General features: G+C 45.3%; 1 protein-coding gene and 1 pseudogene across 2 annotated transcripts in view; both read right to left on the bottom strand.

Moving 5' to 3' along the window:
• The window catches only part of EYA2 (EYA transcriptional coactivator and phosphatase 2), a 258,220-nt gene that overhangs the window by 178,670 nt on the left and 55,772 nt on the right, over positions 1-23,778 (bottom strand). The window lies entirely within an intron of this gene.
• On the bottom strand, positions 12,632-12,900 carry LOC111724482 (annotated as a pseudogene).

Below are 23,778 nucleotides of genomic sequence, written 5' to 3'. Positions count from 1 at the left end.
GGTTTTGAACTCCTAAACTCAAGCAATCCTTTTTCCTCGGCCTCCCAGAGTGCTAGGATTATGAGTATTCACCACCATGCCTGGCTTCCAACAAGGTTTTTAAAATTTTCCATTTATTCTTCATTTTTTTTTCTACCATACCCTAGACAATGACTCTAATGTATTAAATATGTAAATATGTTTTCTTAGAAATGATGATGTGTTGTTTAATGTGTGACATGTGTTTTTATCTAACGAATAGTGTTGTGCACAAGATCTCATTATTTATTAGGCTTTTCATTATCAGTCTGCACTATGATTTTAAAATGTTTATCTATAGCTATATACATCTCACTGTATGGCTATCTAGCATGTAGCTATAATTCCATACCCTGCACCTGCTCTATTATATTTATGCCCCACCCAGTGATGATCATCTAGGTAATCTGTATCTCTCACCCTACAAAGAAGGCTGCAGTGAACATCTTCATTCATTCTTTAAATATGTATATATTTCTAAGCTGGGCATGGTGGCTTACACCTGTAATCTTAGCACACTGGGAGGCCAAGGTGGGAGGGTCACTTGAGCTCAGGAGTTTTAGACCAGCCTGAGCAAGAGAAAGAACCAGTCTAAATAGATAAATAGACCATATTAAAAATAGAAAAATTAGTGGGCAGTAGTGGACATGGGCTGGTGTCTGTGGTTTTACCTATTCGGGAGGCTAAGGTGGGAGGATTGTTGGAGCCCAAGGGTTTGAGATGGCGGTGAGGTACGATGAGGCCACACAACTCTAGCCTGGGTAACAGAGTGAGATTCAGTCTCAAAAAAAAAAATATATATATATATACATATATATGTGTGTGTGTGTACACACATATATATATTTTGAGACAGAATATATATATTATATATATGTATATATTTCTATATACATGTACTCACATACCCCTAAAATGTATTTATGTCAAGGAGGAGGATTTTCCTGTCATGGGTATACGTGAACAGACCTTGACCAAGTGCTAGGAGACTGTTCTTCATGATGCCTGTGTTATCCATATTCACACCAGAAACACAGAAGGATTCTAGTTTCATAGTATCCTCCTAACACTTGGCATTGCCCAACTTTCTAATTTTTGTCAAACTGATGGGTGGAAAGCCACATTTTGTAGCTGTTTTAATTTGTCTTTCTAGGATTACTAGGGAGTTTGAGTATACTTCATGTGATTGTGGGTCGAACACTATAGCTTTTACCTCTGACCATTTTTCGACCATTTTTCTTTTCTCCCTGATTTGCTGGAGTGCCTTGTAGAGTCGGGGCATGAGTTCATTATTGGTTTTAAATACCATAGATTTCCTTTCTTAATCTTCCACCGGACCATTTTCTTTATTTCTGGTGCCTTTTGGAGAGTAAAAATTCTTCCCTTCTTATGCATTTGCCTAGTAATTTCTTTTTTTAGGTGTAAAAATTCTTCCTCTATTTCTGGGATTTTAAAATTTGTCTACACGTTAGACTACTCACTTAGAATTTTACCTCTCACCTTGCAGTCATTAATTCATCAGGCGTCAGCCTTTTTGTATGGTTCAAGCTTCCATTTGTTCCCACGACTGAAGAAATTGAAAATAAGCCACTTTTTCCTAACACGTATCACCCTGGCCAACTGAACTCACCTCCCAACTATGATGGGATAGCTCGTATTTTTAGTTCAATCTCACTCTCATGATCAAAAATAAAACCTAGAAAAGATTGTTTTAAGGCATCAGAAGGCAACGAAGCAGGGCCCAAGGGACCGAGATCCCAGACATGAAAAATAGACTGAGCTAAGATTGATCTCTACCAATGTTCTCCTTTAAGACATCCGCCAGTTTATAAGCAAAGAACAAAAAAGCAGCAGCTTGGCATTTTCTGGTCTCGTTGGGTTGGGAGACAACTCGAGTGCTGAGTTACTAAGGAACGAAGACCCTAGAGATATAAGAATCATAGAGACATGAGCCTGATATTGTTATTCATTTTGAGGCACTTGCGGATACCTAAGCTGGGTGGAGTAAGAAGCAGAGACACCAAGCAAAAAGGGTCAGCTAAGGAAGAAGCTAAGCGGAGCTTTTGGCAATCTCCCAATACTGGGGAGCAAAAATCAGAGTCATGGCCCATCAAGGCTGAGGAGACTGTGAACAGCCCAGGCTTTTAGCCGAGACCTCTGAAAGGCTGTTCCCTTGAAGTAAAAGCAAACCACGTGTGGTGCTCACACCTGTAATCCCAGCACTTTGGGAGGCCAGCCAGGACCTTGTCTCTACCAAAAATTCGAATCATCTCTCTCATTTCCGAGCATCTAGTAGACGCCGGGCGATTTTCTTGATCCCTTTTACATTCCCTTCTTTAATTCTCTCAACCGCCCTGCAAGATATAATTATCCTGTATTTCTCAACAGGTAAACTAAACACAGACTTAGGTCTAAGCAAATCAGAGGCGCCAAAAAAAAAAAAAAAAAAGTGAATCGCTCCTGTTGGCTGAACCTACCTGTTCTACCCTGAGGATCTCAAAAGCAGCTTTTCAAATTTCGACATGCCCTATCAATGGATGAATGGACAAAGAAAATATGGCACATAAACACAATGGAATATTATTCAGCCATGAAAAGAATGAAACCCTATTATTTGCCGCAACATAGATGGAATTGGAGGTCATTAGGTGAAATAAGCCAAGCGCAGAAAGACAAATATGTGTTTTCTCACTCTCCTACAGAAACTAAAAAACAGAGATCTCATGCAGATGGAGAGGAAATTGGGGGTTACCAGAGGCTGGGATAGGTAGGAGGGAGGGTGGCATGAAGAGTGGTTGATTAAAGGGTATCAATATACAGTTAGATAGGGGAAATCATATCGAATAATATCTAGTGTTCAATAGATTGCTAAGGTGACTGTTGTCAATGATAATGTACTGTACATTCAAAATAGCTAGAAGAGAATAATTCAAATGATTCCTACCACACAGAAAAGATAAATATTCAAGCTTACTCTGATTTGATCTTTACGCATTATACGAATGCATCAAATTCTTAAATATCATGTGCACCCCGAAAGTATATCAATAAATAAAAATTATTAAAAAAAAATCTCCGCACACAGGGAGTTTTGTGTTTTCTGGGTCATATTGTTGTATGATTGAATTACAAGAAGAAAGGGAAGCTGATCTCCGTGGTATCTTAGGCCTCTCAAACTCTTAACCTGGTCCTAAGTGCGGTGATCATTCTACAGATAACAGAAATACAAATGGCTCACACTTACTGAGCATATACTCTGGGAACAAAAGCTCTTTACATGCATTGGCTCATTTCATCCTATGGACTAGGTAGAGAGGAGGAGACTGAGGTTCAGAGAGTGACCCGGCTGGTTCTGGATGGAGCCAGGATTCGTAACCAGGTGGTCTTGCTCCAGGGTCTGTGCTCTCTTTTTTTTTAAATTTCAGGTTAATGTGAGGGTACAAACCACTAGGTTACAATGTTTACATTTGTTAGGTAGAGTCCCTCCTATAGTTGTGTCCCCCAACTAAGAGGTGTGCCAGATACCCTTACATTGTGCCCATTAAGTGGGAGCACACCGATCCTTCTTCCTCCTCTCTCCCTCATTCCCTTTCCTTCCAACTTAAATTGAACTGAGTTTTCCTAAATGCCCACCACCCCAGGAATGGATTAACAAACTGTGGTATATGTATACCATGGAATACTATTCAGCCATAAAAGAAGCAGACTTTACATCTTTTGTATTAACCTGGATGGAGTTGAAGCACATTCTTAGTAAAGTGTCCAGGGTCTGTGCCCTTGACCACAGCTTGCAGGTAGAACTGAGTCACCTATGGCCCCTCCAGCTCTAAAGTCTACTAAATCAACCAATCAGAGCATCAGATCTGTCATCGGCTACAGAGGTTCAAATCCCAGCTATGTCTCTTATCTGTTATATGATCTTGGGCAAGTTATTTATCAAGCCTTAGCTCTATGAAGATGGAGAAAATAATAGCACTTTCCCTACCGGATTATCCTGAAAATTAAGTCAGAGAAGGCGTGAGCAAGTGTATGCTTAACAATGTTATTTGTGTTGACACAGATCAAGGCTTGAAACTCACAATTAGTTTCATTCCAGGTAGACACTGGAAACTGTCATGAGGGTCACTTCCAAACCACTGGTCCCTATTGTGATTTGAGGGGTAGGGTTGTGTTCTTCTGCAATTTGGAGAGGGGGAAGTTTCCTTCACATCCCCCCATTCCATCCCCTCCTCACAATAACCTGAAATAGGAGAGCAGCTTATTCTCTTTGGAGGGGAGGGAAGAGAGAAATCTGACAGGCTTAACAGAATCTGGGGGGAAGAGAAAGACCCAGCTTTCTTTTCAGGAAGGCAGGGAAAGGATGCAAAGGCATGGAATTCATTTACAAAAAAAAAAAAGAAAAGAAAAGAAATTTCTTTTCTGTGCTGCACTGTTGCGAAACCCTGCTGCGCCGGGGAAGGAAGAGGCATTCAGAGCTCCTGCCCTCTGGCCTTCTTGGCCTGCTGCTGCTGGCGGCTTGGGCCATTTGTTACCCTTGTCACCACCCCAGTCCCCAGGGACTGCTCAGCACTGAGGGAGTGTGGGCTGTGGAGGAGCCCCGGGAGATGACAGCTGGGGGATGGGGGCAGGGGCAGCTTCAAAGGCTACAGGGATCAAAAGCAGATGGAGGGTCCCAGGCGGTGGGCTGCTCACCTTTCCACACTCCCCTGCATGCACTGGCTACCTTGGCGGAGGATAGGGGCTGTCTGCTAGATGCAGAGGACAGATGGCCAGTGGGCCAAGGGGACTTTAGGAAGGACTGCTCTCAGTATCCTTCAAGGGCTTAGAAATTGAAGCCTGCTGACAGCAAACACAGGCTTCCGCATGGCCAGCAGCTGCAAACCAAACCTGGACATTTCTGGCCACTTCCATTTGATTTGGATTCAAAATACATCTGTGAACGGCAGCCTGGCTGGCTGGGCCGCAGTGTCCCCCATTTAGGGGAGGCAGTGGCTCATACCAAAAGCCCATGATCGTCCTCACTCCACCCTCCTTCAACTCTCACATCCAGATCCATCACCAGGTCTCGTCAAGGTCATTCCATGGCCATGTCCAGGTCTAAGCCATCATTCTCTATGCCATGGAAGACCACTGTGGCCTCATGCCCATCTCACCCAGGCCACTCTGCCTCCTTTCATCTGTTCTCTGCATAGAAGGTAACAGTCCCTGCCCTCCTCACTGCATCCTTGCTTACAACTTCCCACCACTTTCTTCTTAGGTTGAAGCCAAGACCAATGAATACAACCTTGACACAGCTTCTCTTTGATGATGTCTTATTCCAGCACACTGGCCTTTCTGTCCCTCTGTGTTGCCTCTGCACATGCTGTTCCCTCTGTTTAAGGACTCTGTTCCCTCCTGCTCACCCTTCAGAGATCTCAGCTCCAGGCTGGCTTCCCAGGACCCTCCCTGAATGGATGACTCTCTTGGCAGCAGTGCCCGTCCAAGTGACACAGATGTCTTCTTAATCACAGTTAATACACTATTAAGCTCTGCCTAGCCCTGTTTTCAGCTAAGAAACAGGAAGAGAAAGCAGAAATGTCTACAGCCACAACCTGGAGAAGAAAGTCGTGCCTTGCAAAGGAGCGTGTGGGAGGAGGGAGTTCCTGGCATTCTGGTCTGGCGGCTCTTCCAGCAATAGTGTTCTTTTTGGGGGGCACTGCCTCTCCCCCTCTCCCAGGCCATGCAGCCAATAGGCCTTACCCTATTGATAGGCTGTGAGCCTGGGATTAGCAAGTCCCATTCTTCATCTATAGTGATTGGCTCCAGGGCAGTGGTCACGTGAGTCAAATGGGACCAATGAGAGGTTGGCATGAAGGGCTGGTGAAGAAATGCTCTCTGTGCCCTGGCCCACCAGCCTTGGACGAGGTCTACCTGGAGCTGCTGGCAGTTACCTTGCCTTGCAGGTCTGCAGACTGCCTCTGTGTCCTGATAGCGTGTCTGACACAAGCTATCACAGCCTACGTTTTCAGCGTGAAAGTCAGAGTAGAAATCAGCTGTAGGGGGAACTAGTTAAATTCAGGAGCTGCTGTCCCAATGGCTGGCTTCAACAGCCATGGGTTAGAACCCCATACCTGCAAGGACAAACCCCTCCTCTTGTCCTCACCGCCATCCTCCCCAACTCTGCTGACCTTAAAAGGAGGAAGGGGGCATAGAAATGGGGAGTCAGGCTGCCAATCACTTAGAATCTGGTTCTGTTTATGTGCACACCAAAAAGCAAAGGTGCTGCTCAATCACTTATTTCTTTCATCTCTTCTTTTTTTTCTTGCAGTTTTTTTTTTTTTTTTTGGCCAGGGCTGGGTTTGAACCCACCACCTCCAGTATATGGGGCCTGCGTCCTACTCCTTTGAGCCACAGGAACCATCCTCTTTCATCTCGTCTTTTCCAACCCCCAGGGAACTTCTAAAAGGCAGAGACTGTTCTAGGCACTGGAGATACAGTGTAGAATCAGGCAGACAAGTTCCTGCTCTCACAGATTCAACATTCCAGCCTGACATTCCTCCCTGGGTGACCCCAAAGAGCTGGGGTACGGAGAGGACAGTCAGCCTCAGCTTACGCCTCCTCTTGCTTAGACAGGAACCGCATCACCCTTTCTTTCTTAAAGCAAACTTGTGATCACCCAGACAATATCTCAAAACATCTGTAAATAAATTTAAAAGTTTCAGATAAGATTAGAGTCGCATTTGGCCACTACCTCCCACCAGATGTATCCACAGTCAACATGATGAACAGCTCTGCAGACCGTTTTCCTTCATAAATCCACACAAACACTCATGCATATTCATAAAAAGATAAAGTATTATTTTTATAAATGTGTTTTTTTTTGAACACTGTTGATCCGTACATCTCGTTCTAGGACTTTGCTCATGCTAATGATAAAATATCCTGGCGTTCATGCCGCGTCATAACATGGAGATCTGATTTATTCCTTTTTAATTGCTGCACACTATTCCCAGATATGTCTACACCACAGTTCATTTAGCCAGTCCTCGGGTTTCCCAAGTGTTTAAACTAAAATTCCACAATAGCTGAAGGGACAGGCCTTCTCTGAAGGGACCACGTGTGCAGTTCTCCAGAAGTGATACCCCAAAGTAAAATTGCTGCCTGCCCCCCAGTTTAAAATTGTAAAATCCATTTGCATGTTGTCCCTCAGAGAAGCTAGTCTGATTTATAGTCCCCATGGTCATGTCCTGTTTCTTCACCCCTTGAGCTATTTCTACTCCCTGGTCTGCAAGCTTTTATCCCAAAGGCAGACATACACAAGTCCTTTAATATGCTTCCTCAGCAGCCTGTTCCAAGCACTGTCTTTCAGCCAAGCAGATAAAGTTCTAGGGAGTCCAATGTCAGGAAGGAAAACAAGCCTGGGTCTTGACGTTCAGCCCCCGAGTAAGCTCTCTCACTCACACTTGGTAAATTCTCATTCACATGAACTTGGTACTGAGTGAAAACGGCTGATAATGGAGCTTTTACTGTGCTTCCCTCATCCCAGGTGAGAAGTGGGCCTGTCATTTGGCTAATCCACTTTTTGCTGTCCATGGGATTTTAAAACACTTTTCGAGATTCACGAGAAGTCACAAAACATGGTACCGAGAGGTCCTGAGTCGCCTTTGCCCAATTCCTCACATCTTGGATGACAATTACAGGACACTAGCCAAACCAGGAAATTGACATGGGCATGAGGGTAGCTCTGCAGCATTTATCGTGCGTGTAGATTTGCGTAACCACGGGTGCAATCAAAATAGAGAACCACTCGTCCCACAGAGCTTTTCCTTGTGCTGCCCTTTCATAGGCACACCCACCCTGGTCCCCCTCGCCCAACACACCTAACCCCTGGCAACTCCTAAACTGTTCTCCATCTCTGAAACATCATCTTGAGACTGTTATATAATATAAATGAAATTACACAGTATGTGACTTCTTGAGATTGGGTGTTTTTTTCTTCTTTTTTTTGAACACATGATGCACGTTCAGAGGGCTGCATTTTACAATGCATGTTCCAGTATTCTCTAGGCCCACAAGAGGCAACCTCCAAAAAGGCACCGAAGTGTGGTGACCGACTGAGACAGGACCACACACGTTCTGCTTGATTTCTGGTTGGGTTCAGCAGAGCCCTGGAGCAAAATGTAGAACTTTATAGAATATTTCTCATGCAGAGCTATTAAAAAAAAAAACCCAACCCACACCCTAACCCGCAACCACTCAAACAAGGCACAGAGCAAAATACCAAGGACTCAGTGTTAAGGGAAGGCTCACTCTTGCCAAGGACGGCTAGAGAACATCAAGTGGCTTGGAGGCCTCTAGGGAGTCCTGGTACCCCACCAAGAGCCAGGCAAGCAAGTAGGAGGAGGGGCACAGAAATCTCTGGCTGCCAAGGCATTTTGTTCTGAGTTCAAAGTCACGGCCTCTGCTCTTGGTAGAAACCTTCACTGCTCCTCTTCTGTTTGTTCACCCCAACCATAGACCATCACAGGGACCTGGACCCAAGTGCAGGGACCTGGACTCAAGATTGTTCTGAGTCTACAGAGCCAGGGCATTTTAATTTGCGGGAAGGGGAATTGGTGGGAGAGAAATGTTGGAGAAAGGATAAGAGAAACTGAATATCAGAAACAGAATACTGGAATATCTTCACTCTGCGCAAATACTCAGGATGCAAAAACCACCACAAAAGTGAAAATCAGAATAGCTCATGTGTCTTAAGTGCTCTCCACAAGCCAGGAACTGTTTTAAGAGCTAGTTTTCATAGCTGAGCCCCGCTCATCTTCCGAAGAGTCCCTACGAGGCTGGTAGAATTTTGATCTTGTTTTATAGATAAAGAAAGTGAAAAAAGAAGTTCAAGACACTCTTCTAGAGTCAGCTGTAAGTAGCAGAGAGTGATTTAGAATGTCTGACCTCCATGAATGTTCTACCCTCCCTGCCATCTGCCACTGACCACAGCAGATGTCTTCAAATTAATCTTTTTTAATGGCTTATCTCCTCTAATTACATCCTTACCCTAAAATTCAACGAACCCAGCAGCAATTCATGAGTTTTTAAATGTTTGTATTCTCGTTTTGAGGGTGGTTCAACTTTACACAATTCCATGCAATGAGGGTACCCCCTCCCCACCATTTTTGGTAAAATGGTTTCATGATGAAAGCTAGAAGTTTTGTAAGGAAAAATGACAAACTTTCAAAGTTTGTGAAGTTTCAAACTTTCCAACTTTGAAATTTCAAACTTTCCAAGGCAGACCAATAGTGAAATGAATTGCTATGCACCCATCTCTCAGATTCAATAATTTTCAAGATTTCATACAACGTGTTTCTTTTAAGCCTTTATTTATTTACTTTTTTTACTTTGTCACCCTCGGTAGAGTGCTGTGGCATCGCAGCTCACAACAACCTCCAGCTCTTGGGCTTAGGTGATTGTCTTGCCTCAGCCTCCTGAGTAGCTGGGGCTACAGGCGTCTGCCACAATGCTCGGCTAGTTTTTTTGTTGTTGCTGCAGTTTGGCTGGCGGCGGATTCAGTATATGAGGCCAGCGAGCCACAGGTGCTGCCCTCTTTTAAGCCTTTCGATTTTTTTGTTTTTCTCTTTGTTGAAGTGTTGGAAACAAATTCAAACTCAAAGCCTCTTCTCTTTACCATATTTCATTTAAAAATGTGGACATTTCTATGATCTCACCTAGCAAAACGCACAATAATTCCTTGTACTGTCTTGAACACAGTTCATATTCCACCTTCCACATTGTCCCAGCACACCATTTTAAGGGTGGTTTATAAGATTCAAGGTCTAAACAAAGTCCGTAAGTTTGATTTGGTTATTGTGTCTCTCATGGTTATAGTAGAACCTCTGTAAATCGACCACTCAAGGGACTGTCCAACATGTGGAGGGGGTCAACATAAGCAACTGGGCCTACTGTACTGATACAGGCAAGGGGTGTATGTCCAGCTATGAAAATTAGGTCAACTTAGGGAGGTGGTCACCTATCGAAGTTCTATTGTATTGAATCTAGAATAGACTCCTCCTTTTTATATAGACTGTTGACATGTTGAAGAAACTAGTTAGCTGTCCCGTAGACTATTTCATGTTCTAGATCTGTCTGGTTCTTAGTAACATTGTTAACGTACTTCTCTTTCCACTGTATTGCCCATAAATCAGCTTTAAAATGTGATTAGGTTCAGATTAATTGGAGGGAGGATAGTAAGAAAGTGGCACTGAGTACGTCCCACTGTGTCACATCAGGAGGTCCACAGCGTTCAGGTGTCTTCCTCCTGGTGATGACAGTCAGAGCCTTGTGGACTCAGGTGGCAACATCCTTCTTCCATTATGAAGTACCCTGTCAACTTTTGATCCAATAGTTTCATCCTCTTAAGGCTCATGGCCTGAATTAATTATTATATCAGGGGTTTAGAAACTTTAAAAAGTACACTCATAAAGAAGAGAGAGGTTGAGAATATTGCAATAATATTAATGCAATTGTTTAGCATTTACATTCTTGCAAATTGCTTTCACAAATCTTTCTTTGGTGCACTCTCTTCACCAGACTATGAGGTGGGCAGAGCCAGCAGGTATCTGGGACAGTGTGGTGACTAAGCAGGCTCTCTCAGGTTCAAATCCCTTAGTGCTGGTGTGGGATCTTGGTTGACTTTTCTGCTTCAATTTTCTTACTAGGCAAATGGGGATAAAAAATGGTGCCCTCCTCCTAGGGTGGATGTGAAGAAGAAATGACTCACTACTTCTATGGTTCTTAGAACAGAACAGGATACAGAGTGAACTCTCTTCGCCCTTAAGACTGATGAAACCGAGAGGCCAACATATGAAATTAAGTTTCCGCAGGTCCACAGCTAATGACAGGCAGGGCTGGAACAAGGCGTAGATCTCATTTCACTAGGTGACACTGTGCCAGTGGAATGTTTTTCCACATTCCACATTCCCTAATTATTTTGAAAATAATTAAAAATAATTAGAAAAAACACTTTTTGATCATAACAAGTTGAGTGTAATACTCAAATGACCCCATATAACACCTACTCTGAGGCCCTGTCCGCCCCTCCAATCTTACCTCCTGGGAACTGTGACCTTTCACCCCTCCTGCGGGGACATTGCTCTCTTTGCTAGTGAGTTGGTTCCCACCTCATAGTTTTTGCACTTGATGTTCCTTCCACACAAATCTGTTTCCATCTGGCTCCTTCCTGCACTTCGTTTGGGTATTTTCTCAACTGTCCCCTGTTCTCTGCCTTTCTTGGTGACATTCTCAAACTCCACCCTTTCCCCCTAAACATCTTCACACTTTCTATCCCTTGATCTTTTATTTTTATTTATTTATTTATTTTTAGACAGAGTCTCACTTTGTTACCCTTGATAGAGTGCTGTGACGTCATAGCTCACAGCAACCTCAAACTCCTGGGCTCAAGCAATCCTCCAGCCTCAGCCTTCCAAGTAGCTGGGACCTGCCACAGTGCCTGGCTGGTTTTTAGGGACAGGGTCTGGCTCTTGCTCAGGCTGGTCTTGAACTCCTGAGCTCAGGCAATCCACCCACCTCAGCTTTCCAGAGTGCTAGGATTACAGGCATGAGCCACAGCTCCCGGCAGACCTGCTTTATTTGTATTTACAGTTCTGTCCACGATCTTAAAATGTGCTGTGTATCTACTTGTTGGCTCTCCAGGGGGAGGGCTTTGTCACGTTCACTGCTGTATCCTTAGCATCTACGACAGCAATTGTAACTGACCCTAAACAGTCAGCCCACAAATATCAGTGAAATGAATATTGACAATGGCACCACAACCTCACTGCATTATATACAAGAAATATGCAAGCACCATTTAGGAAGGACATTTTTTATATTCCGTTATTTTTTGTGAAAGAAAAATAATACACGCTCATGGGAAAATTGTTGATCGGAGCAACATGTGAACCAAAAAGATAAATCCCCTGTAGTCCCACAGCTGTGCATTAATCATCCTTCAAAGTTTGAGATGCACTACGGTAGGGATTGTTTTGTGACCTCCAGTATTCTTTCTCTTCTCCCTTTCTTTTACAATAAAAGAACTTCTGATCCTCAGCCGGGTGGGCAGCCACCCACAATAAAGACTACATTTCCCAGCCTCCTTTGCCGTTGGGTTGTGGTCACATCACTAAATACAGTCAGTACGATGGGATCAAAAGTGGGCAAGCAACATGCAGATCGTGTCCTCAGAAGAATGGGGTGAACCTTCTTCCTCTCTCTTCATTCTTCTTTGATAAAATGCGATATGGTGGACAGTTGTCTTGGACAATGAGGCAGAGGGCAGCATGGTTATTTATACCACTACTATTTAAGTTCTCTGTTACACAGAGCCAAATCTACATCTATCTATCTATCTATCTATCTATCTATCTATCTATCATCTATTATCTCCTACAAGATTTCCTTCAGTGAATTTATGCGTGTGTGGAGCAACTTTATATTATGGTTAATTCCAAACATACACAAAAATACCCAGATTCATCCAATTAACTTCCTTAAACGTATCACTTAATTCCAAAGACAACCAACCCATCGCCAATCCTGCCTTATTTCTACCTCATCTACTTTCCCCTCTCATTTTTTTTAAATGGGAAACACTTAGACTACATCTCCCTCTTACTCTCCTGAAGGAAGAGAAGAACGATCATCAATGGCAGATGATCCTCAGCCTGGCGGGCAGCCACCCACAATAAAGACTACATTTCCCAGCCTCCTTTGCAGTTGGGTTGTGGTCACGTCACTATTTGCAGCAAAGCAATGCCAAGAGCCGGCTTCTTGCTCAGGAGAGACCCCTGCGCCTCCTTCTCATGGTTGCTGGTGCTCTACAAATTCAGAGAAGCTCCTCTAGTAATAGTAAGTCTTTCTCATCGTATTTTGAAGCAAATCCCACAGTATCATTTCATTTGTAAATAGTTCGTTACAAACCTCTAAAACCAAAAACACTTTTGAAAACATGGCCACAACACGATGATTATGTCTACAAACTCCGAACGTCCCCCAGACAGATGTTCATTTACTTTAACAACAACTCTGTTGTGTATGTTTTTATTCCCATTTAACAATACGTTGTAGACAATTTTCAACGTCAGTATGCATAAATTCACCTGGTTCTTTTTAAAAGCTGCGTCATATTCCAGTGAAATGATGCATCAAACTTTATTTAATCATTTCCCAACTGAGACGTTCAGGCTATTGACAGGTTTGTGTTTTTGCTATTTTAATTTTTTTGTTGTTGTTGCTATTTTAATGAATGATGAAGCGAACATCTATCTATCTCAGGATTTCTCAACCTTAGCCCTACCAAGATTTGGGGGCTGGGTGATTCCTTGTTGTTCAGGCTGATCCGTGAGTCTCAGGCTGTTCAGCAGAATCCCTGGCCCCTCTCCACACTGATTACCAGGGAAAAACTGTTCTCTCTCCCAGTTATAAAACCAAAAATGTCTCCAGACCTTGCCAAATGTCCCCTGGGGTTGAAATGAATCCCGGTTGAGAACCTCTCCTCTATTTGCACACATACTTACGGAGAACACGCTAATTTTTACAACACAGGCCAGTAGAGAAATGGAAAGAGAGGAAGTTTCAACACCATTGCAGCTACTGGAGAAAAATATCAGTTGGCGCACACTCTGGATTTTGGTGAATGCTTTTACTCCGCTTCAATCACGTTTAACTGCAGCAATCTCAGAATTGACCCTACACGAAAAATTGCAGTTGGTGTCGGCAAATTTAGCACGTCAAACAAACACTCTCTGGGTTGATTTGTTTTTCAATCTCATGCTCCAGATCAGAGGATCCAAGAGAAGGACACGGGACACGTTTTATAAAAATAGCCTTGGAGGTGGGAACAGCGTAGGTAACTTTTCTGGTCCAGTACACTTTTCGTCCCAGGGTTATATTTTGGAACCTTTAGGACCTCAGCATTCCCCTGACCCCTTACATTTAATAATAAATTATATTACAGTGGTGTTTGTTCACAAAGGGAACTTCAAATGTTAAAGGAAGCCCAAACTCAACAGACCTGAGCACGTCCCCTTGGCCAGGTTTGACATCCAGCCAGAACCCGATGGGATAAATTAAACAACCCCTCAAAGAATGCATGGTGGGGGCTAAACAGGCCAAGGGAATTTCTAAAATAGACTTGAGGCTCCTGAGTTAGGTTAGCCCCGCTTTAGCCCCAAATGCTGAAAGCAGTGCTGAAAGAATTCCCAGGGTCTGGAATTTCCAGAGTAGTAAAAACAAATCCATGCTAAAAAAAAAAAAAAAGTAATAAAAACACCCCACTAAACAACGAATTAAGAACAAACAAAAGGAACAGTAAAAACAAAGATAGGGAAGAAAGAGAGAAACAAGAAATCTAAAAGAAAAAAGTTAGATAATGTATGGATAATCGTAATCTAATCAAGGTCGACTGTGCACAGATAATCATAAGGATTTAACTGATTTATTCATTTAACGAACACTACAAAGAACCTACTGTGTGCCGCCACTTGCTATTCTTGGGCTCATTCCCCACAGTGCATGGTACAGTAAAACACATAGATCTGCATTATTACGATGGCTAAGATGTCTGGCAAGGGCAGTCCGGGGAGGTCAACAATGTCAAGGCCCTTGGTGAGCACCTTTGTGTATCTCTGGGCCTCCCCCTACAGTCACAAGATGTCATAGACCTCCAAGAAACCCAACACTTTCTACCCAAATCAGGAGGAAAGGAAGGAGAAAAGGGGCGTCCCTTCATGCCCCTTCATTTTATCTGGGACGAATGTGTCAACCAGCATCCTCCCGCAGATGCCTCTGTGTCTTCTTGGACAGACCAAGATTTTGTGACCAGGCCCAGACCAATCACTGCCAGGAGGCTTAGCCTAACCATCCTTCATCACTTTAGGCCCAGCACAGGGCCAGGCAGGCAAGAAGGGGTTTCTGTTGGCCTGGAAGGAGGGACAATGGCTGCTGGCTATGCCACCAGCAGGAGCTGTCTTGGGGGCATCTGATACATCCACTCCAGATGAGTGAGATCACTGTGCAGGCAGCAGCCGACTCTCCCAGTGCCAGCTGTCATTACAAGCAGCGTGCTGCTCTGCACCAGAGTTGTGGCAGGTGCCTCTTATGGCCCGGCTCCTACTCACTGCTCCCATCACATCCCTCATTCCTCTATCCTCTGGTGACACCAGCACTCTACCTGTTGTCTGTCCCTTAAAGGCAGTAAGCTCTTTGCTGCTTTGGGGGTTCATAGCTGTTCCCACTGTTCTTGAAGCTCATCTGTCCCCCACCCTCAGGTCTCTGCCTCCAGGAAGCCTTCCCTGATACACTAACTGCCACCTCCACCCTCCCTACTGGGTTAGTTTTCACTGCACCCTGAACTTGTCATTTATGGCATTTATTACCATTGGCATTAATGGCTGAGTATTTGGTTATCATAATGCTGTGTCTCTTCACACTGATTCCAGGAGCCATGGCTTGAAAAGTGGCTAGCCCAAACTGAAACACGTTCAAACACATACCCAGCTCTCAAAAATTCGGCACACAGAAAGGTAAAATAATGCATTCGTAATGTTACAAATGTCAATTATGTATTGAAATGATAATATTTGTTGGCATATTAGGTTAAATCAAATGTTTTAAAAATGCTTTTAATGTGGCTTGGGAAATATTAAATTATATACACGGTTTGCATTTTTTTTTTTTAAGACAGAGCCTCAAGCTGTCCCCCTGGGTAGAGTGCTGTGGCTTCACAGCTCACAGCAACCTCCAACTCCTGGGCTCAAGTGAGTCTCCTGCCTCACCCCCCAAAGGAGCGGGGCCCACGGGCGCCCGCCACAACGCCCAGCTATTTTTTGGTTGCAGCCATCATTGTTGTTTGGCAGGTCCGGGCTGGATTCGAACCTGCCACCTTAGGTGTACGTGGCTGGCGCCTTAGCCACTTGAGCCACAGGCGCCAAGCCACGGTTTGCATTTGTAATGAGTATTACATTTTCATTGGACAGTGTTGCTTGAGACCTTAGCACACCTGATGAGGGTAAGATTATAGGTAACTAGATCCTTCCCACTCTAGCCCTTGGGTCTAGAACAGTGCTTGGCACAGAATTTGTGCTGAATAAATATTTGTTGAATGAATGCATGAGTGAATGAATGAATGAACAAAATTCAAAATACTGTAAGAGGGTGCCTTGGTCATAGCCTGGTTGTCCAGAAGAGTTTGTTCAGATCCTGCATTTTAAAGTTGCCCAAAGAATCATCGGTCCTACATCCATGGAATTTCAATTCTTTCCCTTGCCTAGTCCCAGCCAGTTCCCCTGCCCCCTCCGCTGACTCCACACCCACAAGAGAAGACAAGACTGGAGAGAAAACATCTGTGGCAGCCAGGCAGCCAGAACTTCCCACAAAAGTCAACAGACTTTGGCTTGGGGAGTTTGTCAGCCTTGACTGGACAAACACATTCTAGAAAGGGCCACTCGTCCTTGCAGGGAACGGCAGGGTGGATGAAAGCCAAGGCTGCTGAGGCGGTGCCAACCTCACCGAAGCAAGAGTGTCTGAAAGGCTGAACAAGTCGGGGCCCGAACCAGCCAGGTGGGGTCACCTGTCTCCACCCTACTCCAAGGAAAACAATTCTCCATGATGGGAGAAGGCTTGGGAGCAGGAGGCAAGGGGGCCCAGACTCAGGCACTGGGGTGTCCACTGAGGGGCTGTGACTTTCCAGCACTGCCTCAGGTGCCCCTGCTGTAAGGCTATGGCTGGGTCTGTGCTCTGGGGTAGCCAGGGCCTCTGATGACCCTGTGGGCTGGAAGCTCCAAATTGGGTCCTCTGCTGGGGGTCAGAAGTGGGTAGAAGAAATTAAAGACTTAAGGGGCCAGTGAGAAATCAAACTTGGTGTTGTGGCCCTTTGTAAACTGGGCTTTAGCTGCTCAGAAGCAAGCTGGTGGTGGGTTTGAACCTCTGCCTTGGCACCTGTGTTCCTGTTTGACCCCAGAGCAACAGGATCGTTCACTCATGCTTGGAGAGGGACTACCACTGCAGGCCAGGCTGGCTTCTAAGTGCTGGACACAGGGGCGTAATCACCAGAGTCAGCGCTGATACCACACTCCTGCAACCCAGGGGGCAAGTGGTGGAGGCATATGTGAACCCTGATAGTCCTGCTGTTCTCTGGGACTGTGAAGCTCTGAACCCCACTCTGCTACTTACCTATTGTAAATAGGGGAGCCGTAGTAGCCCAGATAACTTACACTTATCTAGCACTGCCTAAGCCCATCTCGTCATCACTGCTTTAAGTGTACTGCTCGCCCACTGAATCCACACAGCACTCAGTCTATTGTTTGTTTGGCTTTTTTCCAGAGAGGGAGCCTTGCTCTGTCACTCAGGCTGCAGCGCCGTGGCCTCATCATAGCTCACTGCAGCTTTGAAATCCTGGGCTTGAGTGATCTTCCTGCCTCAGCCTCCCAGTAGCTGGGACTATAGGTGTGCACCACCATGCTCGGCTACTATTTTATATTTTTAGAGATGGAATCTCACTATGTTGCTCAGGCTGGTCTCAAACTCCTGGCCTCAAGTGATCCTCCTGCTTTGGCCTCCCAAAGTGCCAGGGGTTACAGGCATGACCCACCACCCTTGGAAATCACTCTGGAGTGCGCTGCCTATCTACAGCACCAGCCATGCAACTTGCTGATAGCTGCGACCTTGGGCTTCAGTCTCCTTATCTATAAAATGGAGATCATAATAGTACCTACCAATGGGGTGGTTGTGGGGAGGTGTAAATGAGTTAATACCGGAAAGCATTTAGCAGAGTGTCTGGTGTTATAACCCAGCCCTCTGTCTCCTAAGTTATTTCACTGGCAAAAAGGAGTTGGGGGTCAACTCAGGGAGGGATTGGAGGCTCAACCTGAAACTTAACCTTTTCCCCTCACAGGTCCTCCACTTCCCACAAGCTCCCCCCCCCATACCTTTAGCAGTCACCTGCAGCCCTGCGCATGGCAGGTGTCACCTCCAATGACTGTCCCCCTCTGCCTACTGAGGTGCTCTCCTTCTTCACTGCCTCCCCCCCCAATCTGTCCTCCACACTCCTGGAGTTAGATTTTTAAGCATAAATCTGACCTTGTCGTGTCCCCACTAAAACCCCTTTAATGGCTCCCCCGCTGCCCTTGGGCTAAATTCCAAACTCTCACAGGGACTAACAACAGTGGCTTTCCAATTTTTTGGGTTTCAGAAAGAAACACATTTTACAATGCAATGCAGTGTACACCTTTATAAAACTTGAAATAAAAGTCTCAAAAAATCACACTGACCTCATCATGTTCGACACACTCTGGTATTTTTAATCCTATTCTCCTCCCACCCCCACCGATGCTGGCTCTGGGTCCCCCGACTGATTCTGTAATACTCTGATGCAGGAGACCTGCAGTCGGAACCACGCTGGCTTAAGAGCTCTGAGGCCCGGGACCAGCAGTCCGTCTCAGCTCATCCCTCCCCACCCCCTCCTCTTGGTCCTGCAGGACCCCCTGCATCAGTCCCTCTTAGCACCCGGCCTCCGTGCGTGTGATTCCTTCTGCCTAGAATATTCTTTCCACTTGTCCATCCGGCTTAGCCAAAGGCAACCCCTGATCTGCCCATCCTCACCTTCCCCCCCGACTCCCTTTCCGGCCTTCTCTACATATTTCATTAGAATCACTTTGGGATCTTAGGAGTTCTCTTTTTTAAATACTGATGCTTGGGCCCACTTCAGACCAACTGAATCAGGCATTTCTGGGGGCAAAACCAAACATCAACACGTATAAAAATGTCCCCAGTGAGTGTGGAGGACCCCTGGCTCTCGCCCTGAGTTACTACCTTGAGAGCACTAAGACAACCTAAAGTTAGCGTATGGATTTGTTCATGTCATTGTCCTTCTGGAGCAGGGATTTCTAGCTGGTGTGCTATGAGAGGATCTTAGGTGTGCTGTGAAAAATTTTAAAGATCATTAATTATTTTCGAAGGAAGTTCAAAGCACAGTCAGTATATTCTTTTTTTAATTATTATTATTTTTTTTTGTAGTTTTTGGCCACGGCTGTGTTTGAACCTACCACCTCCGGTATATGGGGCCAGTGCCCTATTCCTTGAGCCACAGGCGCCAACCTACTTTTTTCTTTGATTAACATAATTGAAGTGTGCCGTGGAAGTCTAACTATAGGTTCAAGTGTGCCAAGAGATAAAAAAGGTTGAAAACTACTGGTCTAGAATCTCACCTCCTGGGGCAGGGACCTTGTCAGTTTCGTCTGCCTGGTGTCCCTAGGGCTTAGCCCAGTGCCTAGCAAATGGCAGCTGCCCAGCGAGTTTCTCTTTCAATGACAGATAGATATGAGCGCTTCCTCTGCACCAGCTCCTGTGCTGGTGGAGAGGAACAGATGGACACATCTGAGAGATGGACAGATGGACACATCCTTCCCCCAGAAAGGATGGGAGAGGACACCAACTTGGGCAGGGTTCCCTAGAAGCAGACACTGAGATGAGGATTCCAGGGCAGGTGGTTTATTTGGGAGATGATTCTGAACCACACCTGTTGGGGACAGAGGAAGTGAGGAGAGAAAGAGGAGGGACCGATACCAGGCATGTTCTCAGGTAGGTTACCACTGTGGGCAACCGGAGCTCAGCCCTGCTGGCACTCAGTGGGAACCAGTATAGAATACACAGCTCAGAGTCATCCCGGAGGGGCTGTGGTGGTGGTGAGGGCTGGGGTATCTATCCACTCCTGTCAGACATTGGCTGCAGGCCAAATCCAGGGTGGGGTGGGAGTGGGAGGACAGAGGCATTTATTCCCCTGCCCTTGTGACTTGTAGTGCACGCTGACAGGCAGGCCAAGTGGGTCCTCTGGTGGCCAGAGAAGGCCCTTAGGCAAAGAGGTGCAGCTGTTGACAGCTGGAAACACTCCCCCCCAGCTGTGCACTGAGTGGTAAGAGTGGGCATATGGGCAGGGCCTTGACAGCATCTGCTACAGGCTTGTCAAGGGAAAATCAGACTTTGCCACCACATGGTAGGATGCGGTGAGATCAGGTGGAGCTCTGTGGGGCCCAGAGGAACCCCTCACTTGGCCTGGAGGAATCAGGAAGGCTTCATGCAAGAGGTGATACGTAGTTTATGCTCCCACATGTCTATGGAAGAGACACCAGACTTTCCTAGGGATTAAGTAAACCGAAGGGAGTGTGTCTTATATTTCTTTATGTCCCCATGCCTTTTCCCCAGGACTGAGCCAGGTGCCTGCACCCATGTTAAGTAGAGCAATCTTTTTGAAAATAGACTTTTGATCCATAATAATAGTATATATTTATGGGCTACAGCATGATATTTTGGTGCACGCATACAATATGTAACGAACATGTCCAGGTAATTGCATATCCATCACCTCAAACATTTGCCATTTCTTCTATAATGGCTATTTGAAAGTACACAACAAATTGTTAATTATAGTCACCCCACAGTGTTAGAGAACCCTAGAATGTATTCTTCTTAACTAGGGATAGTTTTGTCTCTATTAACTACCCCCTGGCTTCCCCTCCCTGACCTCCCAGCCTCGAGTGACCCCCATTCTGCCCTCTATGGCTACGAGACCCACTTTTTAAGCTTCCACATGAGTTAGATCATGCGGATTTTTTCTTCCTGTTCCTGGCTTATTTCACTTAATATGAAGTCCTCCAAGCTCATCCATGTTGCCGTGAATAACAGAAGTTTTCCTTTCCTATGTGAATAATATTCCATGGTGTACACATACCACATTTTCTTTCTCCGTTCCTCCACTGATCAACAGTTAGGTTAATTACACATCTTGGCTATTGCGAACAATGCTGCAAAAAACACAGAGGCGTGGATATCTCTTCCATATCATAATTTCTGTTTGTTTGGATAAATACCCAATCATGGGATTGCGGGATCACATGGTAGGTCTATTTTGACTTTCCTGAGGAACCGCTGTACTGTTCTCCAGGGTAACTATCTAATTTACTTTCCCTCCGACAGTATATAAGAGTTCCTCTTTCTCTGCACCCTCACTAGCTTTTGTTATTTTTTGCCTTTTTGGTAGTAGGACTGGCCCAGTCTTAGGCCAAACCTTCATGAAACACTGAGGAAGTGAGCAGTTAACTTTCTTGGGGTACCTCTGAAGCACCTTCCTGGAAGATATCTAAAACTCTTCAAGATCTAGTCCTACTCCAGCAGGTATGGGAGTCCCATAGCTTGGATGGCAGGATGCTACTTAGGGAAGGGTCTAGGGCAGGGATTGGAAGATGTTTTCTGTAAAGGGCCAGATAGTAAACTTTAGGCTTTGTGGGTGACACGATCTCTGTTATAACTGCTCAATTTTGCTGCTGATGTGTGAAAGCTGCTACCTATCCACAAACAAGATGACCCTGTTTTAATAAAACTTTATTTACAAAAACAGGCAGTGGGCTGGATTTGGCCCATGAGACAAGGTTTGTCCAACCCTATACTAGAGCGTAGGGTTTAAGGGCCAGGCTACTGGTGCCTGCCACATGACCATAGGCGAGTCACATAACTCAACTATGCCTCGGTTCCCTCACCTGTCAATGGGAATCATAAAGCTTTCTTGTCCTTACAGTGGTTGGGAAGATTAAATAAATTAATGTACTCCAGACAGTATCTGGCATTCAGGAAATAAGTCAGTAAATCTTGGCTCCTTTAGTTAAGGACCACCTAGAATCAGACAGTCCTGGGATCAAACCCCAGCTGTTCCTTGTCTTGGCTGTGTCCCTTGGGAAAGGCGTCTTTTTCAGCCTCCATTTCCTCAGCTGCAAAATTGGGATAACAATAGTACCCATCTCCAAGGTTATGGGGTGAAATGAGCAAATATAGCAAGTGCCCAACAGCCAAAGTCAATGTTATTCCTCAGAGTGATGCAGGTGGAAAATCGGAGCCCAACAAAACGCAACTCAGGCCCTGTGCACCCCTGGCCCTGAGCTCAGGAGGCCCGACCTCGTCTGAATCTGGCTGGTGTGGCCAGCGGGGCCCTTTTAAAAGTTATTTTCTTGAAGTCCTTTCCACGCGCTGGACCCCTTCTTGAGATTCTGAAGGCCATGAAGACTCAGAGCTGATAGGTTCCGACATTCCCTGTGTGGGATCTCTCTGTGTCTGGAGTTTCTGCAACTTCCATAGGATGAGATGCTTGGAGAGAGAGAAGAGGTGAGGCCTGAAGGCCCGGCTGGGGACGGTACATGGACAGGGTGAGGTAGAGAGGATAAGAGAGAAGCGTCATTCACTGACACTTCCATATGCCAGAGAGGGAGCAATTGAAGGGAGGGGTGTGTGTGCATGTGTATGTGCCTAGGGGTGTGTGTGTGTGTTGGGGGATGTAAGAGTGAAGCAGGAGGAAGCAGAGGGGGACACTGGGGGAGGCAGGGATGGGAGGAAGCTCTGCAGAGGGACAGGGCCTCACTATGATGAGTTAAAGCAGTAACAGAGGGAGGGTCTACTCCCCCCACTCCCACATCCCTGTGCAAGAACATTTACCAATATCTGGAAACTTAGTAGTGGTCACAATTCTAGAGGGCAAAGGCCAGGTACACTGCTAAATGGATCCTGCAATGCATAGGACAGCCCCCAGTCCCAAGAAAGGACGGCCCAGCCCCAAATGTCCATAGTGCTGAGGGGAAGAGATGCTGAGATACAGGGAAGGGTTCTGCACACACAGTGACTGATACAGATGCAATTCAAGATGACTTTGTGACTTGGGTCATTTTTCACATATTTATTTGTTCATCGGGTATTTATTTCCTACTATGTGTTGGGTACTAAGGAATAAATGAGGATTTGTCAGGGCAAAGTTCTCTGTCATTTCTATACTCAGTCTATCTTCTAGAATCTTCTAGAATCTACTATCTTCACATTAGTCATCAATGAGAAACATAGTTTTTTCATAATTATAGAAACATAGGCTCAGATTCATCAAACATCACCAACTTTCATTGCAACCAGGCATCTCTTGTCTTCCCGCCTAGATGAGGATATTTGCAAGCTTTGGCTAGTGGTTGGGCAGAGAAACAACTTTGGAAAACTGTCCCCAGACAGCATCGTGGCAGGTGGCATGGAGGTTCAGTCCGTTTTGTGGGCTGAAGTTTTAGTTTATGCAAAACATGCTGATGCTGTACTAAGGATATGAGGGTAAGAATAAAGTTTTGGGGTGTGTCGAGAATTATTTCTAAGCCATGTGACAGGCCTCAGCTATCCACTGGATGCAAGAGGAGAGGGGCCGGGAGGAGATCAGCAAATCTTCAAGATTCCCAGCGTGAGCCTGAGTGGATGGGAGAACTCACATTCATCAGGAAGAAAGATGGTGGGAAGAGCAGGGAATGTGGTTTGCGACAATTTTCAAGTTGAAGTGCTCATGTATTTTATTCATAAGAGAGCTCCAGAGCTCCAGTTCAAACCCAGTGGCTTAAAACAATGGAAATTTATCCTCTTGCAGCTCTGGAGGCCAAAAGTCTGAACTCTGTATCACTGAGCCAAAATCAAGTTGTGGGCAGGGCCAAGCTCCCTCTGGAGGTTCTCAGGAAGGATCCATTTCTTGCCTTTTCCAGTACCAGTGGCTGCATCACTCCAAACGTCAAGGCCAACATCTTCAAATCTCTCTCTTCTCTGCCTGCACACGGCCTTCTTGTGTGTGTGTGTGTCTGTGTAAAATTTCCTTCTGCCTCTGGCCCATTTGGGGCCATCCCAGATAACACAGGATCATTTCCCCAGCTTAGCTTCTTTTTTTTTTTTTTTTTTTTT

Source organism: Otolemur garnettii, unplaced genomic scaffold (genome assembly GCF_000181295.1).
Source record: "Otolemur garnettii isolate 467f Iridium unplaced genomic scaffold, OtoGar3 scaffold00023, whole genome shotgun sequence".
NCBI lineage: Eukaryota > Metazoa > Chordata > Mammalia > Primates > Galagidae > Otolemur > Otolemur garnettii.
Note: the sequence above shows the minus strand (reverse complement) of the source record. Positions and strands in the feature narration are given on the sequence as shown.